Source organism: Durio zibethinus, chromosome 14 (genome assembly GCF_047325235.1).
Source record: "Durio zibethinus cultivar Kanyao isolate XHJ-2024 chromosome 14, ASM4732523v1, whole genome shotgun sequence".
In the NCBI taxonomy this organism is placed as follows: domain Eukaryota; kingdom Viridiplantae; phylum Streptophyta; class Magnoliopsida; order Malvales; family Malvaceae; genus Durio; species Durio zibethinus.
In genome coordinates this window covers 9,102,799-9,110,121 of record NC_143175.1, presented here as the reverse complement: position 1 = coordinate 9,110,121, position 7,323 = coordinate 9,102,799, and the positions used below count along the sequence as shown (strand labels likewise).

Here is a 7,323-nt window from a genome sequence, read left to right as displayed (position 1 = left end):
TTTTACATTTATTCTTTATTTTATTCATTTATTTGTTTAGATTAAATATGTTTTTGTAAAAAAATTAAAATTAAAATTTATGAAAACCTATCAAACTACACCGGGATCTTGTAAATAAAAATTGAAATTTGAAAAAATATTAACTTTCAGAAATAAAACCTTATTAGCATATTGTACGGTTTTGAAAATAATTTTGAATAATAAAATAAAATATTAACAATATATTAAAAGGATTCAAGATATGAAAAGAGTTTTGAAAAAAGACAAAAATAAAAAACTTTAGCAATATATTGAAGGGTTTTGTAATTTTTAAAATGTCTAAAAATAAGATTTTATCAACATATTAGAAGTCTTATTAATTTTTAAAAATTATATGTTTAAAATAATAATTTTTATGAAATCTTACCGACATATTGAAAAATATTTTTTTAAACAAAATATTATCAACATATTGAAAGATGTTTTTTGAAATATGAAAATTAATTTTGAATTTTCGATAATAGAATTACTAAGAATGTTGCAAATAGCAATTTATTTGTAAATTCCTAAGTGAAATTTTTTTTTCTAAATTTTACTAACATTTTGGAGAATTAAAAAAAAAATTCATTATTAAGATTCTCACAAAATTTATATTTCTCATAAATAAAGCTTTAAAAAATATTAATAAATCTGATGATTGAACCTCTTTAAGTATAACAAATAGTCTCTTTAAATACTCTTAAGATAAAAAATGTTCTAGAATAACTAACATATTAGAATAATTTAAAAATAATTTTTAATATTAAATTATTTGGTAATATTTTTTAAGTTTTTGGATAATATAAAATCAATTGGTACTATCTTCTGGGTGGGTATTGTAGGAATACTATAATCTCTGCATGTAACCTTATTTTTTAATCCAATTTTGGTTTCATAAACTAAAAAATATCTAAGTCAAATTTATGACTTCTTTTTTTTAAAAAATATATTCAATTAAGTCGCACGTAAATAAAAAAGATTTGTGATGAATCTTAAAGTTGTGTCTAACGATAAATTCGTGGACTTTTACGTTATAACGATTTAGCGATTCCACTGAGAACAATCGAGAGTCGGACCAATAAATGAATTTGTGTTATCTAAGCCTAATAAATTTTTTTTTTTACTTAAAAAGATTTTTTTCTTTATTTATTTATTTTTCAAACATTTGTTATTATGTCATTAATGTGCATAATATGAACTTTACACGCAAATTTCATCCTTTAAGAAGGAGTAAAATATTTGTGCTTTCGTGAGATTTCATGTCTCTATATGAGCTAACGAAATACTTTTACTCAAATTAAACTTTTTTTGCTTATAGCCTATGATGATAAGGATTGTAACACCTTACTAGTCTGTCTTACACAAAAATGTGAGGAAATGTTTAAAAACCTTTAAATTGTAAAACCAAACCACATGAGTAAAATATAAAAAGTCAACCTTAGATTAAGGCCATGTATACTCATTATTAAAATATAATCCTAATTATGATATATGAATAGATTTTTTGAGCTTCATTTATATCAACCTTATGAAAAATTGAAAATTTTTGTTTGGTCTTTTATTTAGTATTTAGTTGCTTTATGTCAGACTTTAATACAACATCATTAACATATACATTCACCCATACATCATAATATGACAAACATTAATACATGCATTCATTTAGCCCTTTATACAATGTTAATCTCCTAATTGTTCTCCGTTTCTTTCCTTCTGCACTACTTTATTTTTTCTCGATTCTTTTTTTTTTAATCCAAACCTTTCCCCTTTCCCAGGATTTCCTCTTTCCAAAATTATCCTTATAATTATTTTTATGACATAGATAACATGGTCATCAATTCTGAGCTGAGGGCATCTTTTATTGTATTTATAGATTCATAGATATAGATTACAGATATGTTACCTCTTTAACAAAAATAAAATAACTAGAGTTATGAAAGTTTTTTGTTTTTGTAAGCTTTCAAGCTTCTTTGTTTAATATTTTAAAACTCCTTTGCAAAAATATAAATAAATAAAATAGGTCGAGGGGAAGAAAAAAAATTTTTCCACATGAACAATCGATCACCACTTGCTGCAGTTGTTGCTTGACCTAAGTTTGGCTGGAGATTGAGCCGCTACTAGAGGATATTAGTGCCGGGTTTCATCCATTGCCTTCATATGCAAAGGATACTTTGTTAGTAGTAGTTTGGTTCATGGGTCCCTCCAGGTTAAATTATAGGTATTGTAAATTCATTCAAGGCATTAATGGAAACCAGCTAGCAGAAAAAGCTGTTTCATGAATTATGACGACTTTTGATAAAAGGAAGCTTCCAACTTCCTGGAGACATTTCAGATGTATTTAGAACAAAAGAGATGCAGTTAGGTCTCCAAGATCTGAAAGGAAGCCTCTCCTGTATCATGCACCATCAAAAACTTCATACACGTGACGGACCAAAGTTCCAGATACCCAGCCTAACTGACTCTATCATCTTAACAAAATTTTACTACATTGAGCTTCCATCAAGATGACTTGCAAATTCATACCATAAGTTTCGAGCAAAATGGGGTAAGAGAAGAAATAAACAGCAAAAGAGTAAGGTTATGTATGGTTGTACGTTCAACCCTGTTGCTCCTGGGTGGCAGAACCTGGTTTCGATAATTGCTGAGGAGAGGTTTCGATGGGGCTGATACTCTTATCCAAAGGAGGCAAGCACCTTTTCAAGAAAAATGAAGCGATACTTTAGGTTTGTCCACCACCATTCTCTGTCAGTTGGGTTAACAAAAAATGTTTCAGTCAAGGGAAAATAACAATTAAACTAGATGTTTATATACCTGGTGAAATTGACATGCCAAGCTTCAGTAAGATTTCTCTCTTTACCTGCAGAAAAGATCACCCCATATCAGTAGAATATATAGTTTGTGACAACTGAGCAGACCCGACATGGTCATTTACTGCATTGAGCATGGAAGTGTTTGATTAAGTGCAGTGTTATATCAGAAGGCATTCACAAGGCATGATGGCTGCTGCTCAACTTATAAAGGCATGCATCAAATTTATGTAAACACCAGCTTTGTTTGGAAATCCAAGTCCAAATTTTAAATTAACCTAATTTATATCTCCCTTGACAAGGATCAGCCACCTTGAACTTCGAAGAATCAAAATTAATCAGAAACTTTGCAAACAGTTGAGAAGGCCGGAAGAAAGAAAATTAACTGAAAGATATGCAAAACAAAAAGACCTTCATTCAGCTAACAAATTCATGAAAATGAGTTTCCAGTATCAAACAATTAATTTTACATTTCCCTACTCTATCGCATCCATTCTTCTTGATATTAGAGGTTGACTCAACCACTTAAACCAAGCAAGGTATTATAATGTTCCCAAAAAGGGGAGCAACAATTATGTCATCCACGAAAGCACCCAAAAGGAAAAAAAAAAAGAAAGAGATGCCACTAGCGGAGAGCCAGATCTAAAATCAGGAAACGAGTCACTAACCTGCCAACTATCATCAGAGAATTCTGATATCTCACGAACTTTGTTTTTTAATTGAGACTTTAAAATTAAAGGAAACTTTTCTTGCAAAGACTCTACTAACCTATTGATACCATGGGAGCATGACTGAATTGTAGATACCTAAAACCAGCAAGATCATCGTTAGCAGAAAATCACTGCAGTTTAGCACTAGCATTTTTGACAGAAAAGTTAAAATCCCAAGCTCCTAACATGTCATAAGATCACCTTACTGTTACTTTATGATAAGATTAAAGAATAGCAGAGAAAATATATTCCCAAGCATAATATTCACATTAAACTCTGATTGGATGTCCAACTTACAATTAGAGGCAAATCTGAGTCCGGAGTTGGTGCCACAGATAAGACTGGTGTTGCACCAGCCTTCCCACCAGACAAACAAGCTTCTTGATTGTCATGTACCATGCTACCTACTGGTATCTCTACAGGTGGGCCACCAGGACATGCCTGAATGCTCAAAGCTCACAAGCATGTCTGCTCCAATTTAGAAGAACCATTAAGATCTTCAGTTATTAACAGAGAGTCCTTTTCATGCAGTAAATTTAATATAATCAACAGTTGATTTTTTTCGAAGAGCATGCTCAGTTAAATTCTTTAGATACTTCTGCTGCCAAAGCAATACACCAAACTCCTCATTCTGCCCGCCTTGCTCAATAATAAGGGAACTTTGGGTCTCCCCAACTGGAACATCAGTTTCCATCCTGTCCACTTGCAACCCTTGCACACAAGCCTCAAATAAGCACTTTGAGCCAGTGATTTTTGAGTATTACTAGACAATTCTTTTTCAGTTCAGAAGTTTAGTAACAAGATAGAATATCTTCGAAGTTAGCTTTTACCTCATTTTCTGAGAGATATCCATCTGGTACAAAAAATCCATCTTCACTTTCATCTTCATTGTCAGCTTTAGAGCATACTTTCCTCTTCTTTGTCTTTATCACAATCAGAGAAGCTTTCACCAAACTCCTCCTGTGAAATGAGAATGTTATTTCGAGGTTTGCATCTAAGCTTACTGTACCTCCTCCCATTCTGCATCGCTATCAACATAATATTCCAAATCTGGGTCCTTCCTCCATGGGCAGCAAGGTCCCACAACATTACTGAAGATACAGAAAAAACACAAATTATCAATTTAATTATGAAACTGAAAGCAAGGCGGCATCAAAGCAACAACTTCACAAAGAACAGTCAACTTAAGTTCCTTAAACAATTCAATCTTAGGTTTCCTACGCATGCCCCAACACTTTTGTTGATTTGAATGAAGAGAATGACCTAAGTGATGCCAAGAAGATAAGTGCAACCTGAAAAGTACAACACTAGTATGTGAACTTGAAATATATAAAACCAAAGCCTATAAAATCATACAAGTCAAAGAAAACAAAGAAAACCACTTCTGGAGATAAAACCACTTCTGGAGATCATCAGTATTAGTTTCTTCTTTGGATGAAAGAACACCGTCCATTGAGAGAGTAATTGCTTCAGGCACCTTTTCACTCCTTTTGGTGGATGGAGAATAAGTGGTTGGCTTAGTCAATTCCTCAATCTAGCATGGTGATGATTTACATTTTTTGAGAAAGCGTTCCATAACTGAAGCTTACTTTTGTATCGAAAGTTTCTTTTTCAATTCTGCCTCTTCCTTCTCATGCCGCCGTTGATATCTATCAGCTTCCTCTCTGTTTTCACAGCTGCTTCTTCATCTCAGCCTCCTCTCTTTCACAATACCTTTCATCCTTTTCTGCTTCCTCCTGGAACCACTTTCTCTCCTTTTCTTGAAATAAACTATGTTCATGAGCATCTGAGAAGTAAAAAGGTCATCAACTGTAAAAAACATATAGGTAATTTGTTAAGCCCACTAATCACTGTCCTGGGAATAATTCAGATTTACACATTTCAATAGCACAGTCCACAAAACTAAAAATAAAAATATTGATAATAATCAGTTCTGCACATGGCAAACTTTGAAAATTGACACATACATTTTGCAACTTTTCCTTTTGGAGTTGACAGTCCACGTTCTTTTTCTACTTCTCAATTTCTCTTTTATTTCTCTTCAATTGCTTTATTAACAATTTTTCTTCTCGCTTTGCTTCTTTCTCAGTCCTATGTCAACAGGTAAAATTTTTACTGTAAAGAAAATAATTCAAGCACAAAACTTGTAGAACCGTTGTAAATACATACATCTCAGCTCCACTCTTCTGTGGCATGTTACTAATTAACATGCGAATGCCTGCCTCACTTAATACTTTTACAAGCTTTTTAGATGCTTTCATGAAATCATGTTTGTAGTTCTGATCAGAGATTTAAATAACGGTCGCGGTCACGTTTTCGGTCGCGTAATGTTTATCGCGTTTTCAGATATAACGAAGATCATTGTGATCACTGCGATCATTGTGGTCGTGATTTTTTTTTTTTTTGCACAATTTATTATAAAATGTAATAATTATAATTATAATTATAAAAACTTTTATTCAATTATTTTAAAAATAGTTTATGACACTATGTTTTTTATTTTTTAAAAAAATTATTCACAATTTTATTTAAATTATAAAAAGCATTCATATTTGGTTTATCCACAATTTTTCTTGGCCAAGTTTATATTCAATATTAATTGTAGACAAATCAAATATTAACAAAACATAATATGTTAAATACCAAGCATCTATATTTAATAAAATTACAAACTTAAAAATATAATAATTTCAAATTCCATCAACTACAGTTATTGATATATATTTCAAATTTTATCATATGGTAGAATGACAAGGAGGATCAAAGTCTCTATCTTCACTTTGAGAGCCATGTTGACTCTATCTACATCCCTAAAGCCTTTGTTCTTGATACATTTGACGTGAAAGATATATTTGAGGATGATACATTTGTGGTGGGGGATATATTTGTGGTAAATGATACATTTGAGGTGGATAACCATGAAAAGGTTGAAAATTAAGTTGTTCCGATGGATAGTAATGTCTTTGAGCACTAGCAGATGATTCACTATACTCAAAGTTACTAGAATTTGGTCTCCCACCTGAAGATGAAGAACCTTTAAAAATATCATAGTGGTGCTTCTTGGCTTTTCCTTTTGATCGAGCTGTACGTGCACTTTGACCCTCACTAGTTTCAATAAATGGATTTACTCCGTGTTCTGCCATATTAATGAAAAGTCCACCAGTAGCAGCAAGCCCAAATTATCCTCCAAGTAGGTTGTAAGGTTGATTTACATCCAATTATCACCAAAATTCGCACCATCACCATCACCATCACCATCACCATCACCATCACCATCTAGACTTAAACTACCACCATCATCACTCTAACTTGGTGTTAAACTTGAACTTAAATGAGACACATTCCTTTCTTGATATTGGCGTGATTGTTCCACATTCATTTCATTATCAGAATTATCTGTGGGCAATCAATCAAAGTTTTGACCATCTAACAGAGGATTTTCTTTCTTTTGCAACCATTTTGTTAGTGAATCATCATCTTCAAAAATATGGTCAAGGCTAATAAGATTAAAACTATTATTTATCTCATCAATGCTCATTCTTTTCTGATATCTTATCCTCAATCTCATGTTATAATAAGTATATACAAGTTTCTGAAGTCTTTCAAACTTCAATCTGTTTCTTGCTTTGGTGTGAATATAGCTAAATGTGCTCCAATTACGTTTACAATTTGATGCAAATGTTGTTTGACTACGCACTTTGATTGCTAGTTTTTGTAATTCAAGAACACAAGTGCCATATATCATCTACCACTCAATTGTATAAAATTATTTAAATTAAATTTGAATG

At 31.8% G+C, this 7,323-nt stretch overlaps 1 pseudogene across 1 annotated transcript in view; it reads right to left on the bottom strand.

Annotated features, from left to right (window-relative positions):
* Positions 1–2,276: 2,276 nt before the first annotated feature.
* Positions 2,277–7,323, bottom strand: part of LOC111294755 (chromatin assembly factor 1 subunit FAS1-like) — a 94,193-nt pseudogene continuing 89,146 nt past the window's right edge. The window contains exons 5-13 of the transcript XR_016327281.1: positions 6,544–6,554; positions 5,705–5,819; positions 5,497–5,626; positions 4,936–5,289; positions 4,545–4,827; positions 4,366–4,495; positions 3,833–4,259; positions 2,830–3,631; positions 2,277–2,760 (exon numbers count right to left, since the gene is read on the bottom strand). The product of XR_016327281.1 is annotated as a chromatin assembly factor 1 subunit FAS1-like (transcript). The remainder of the gene's footprint in view (positions 2,761–2,829; positions 3,632–3,832; positions 4,260–4,365; positions 4,496–4,544; positions 4,828–4,935; positions 5,290–5,496; positions 5,627–5,704; positions 5,820–6,543; positions 6,555–7,323) is intronic.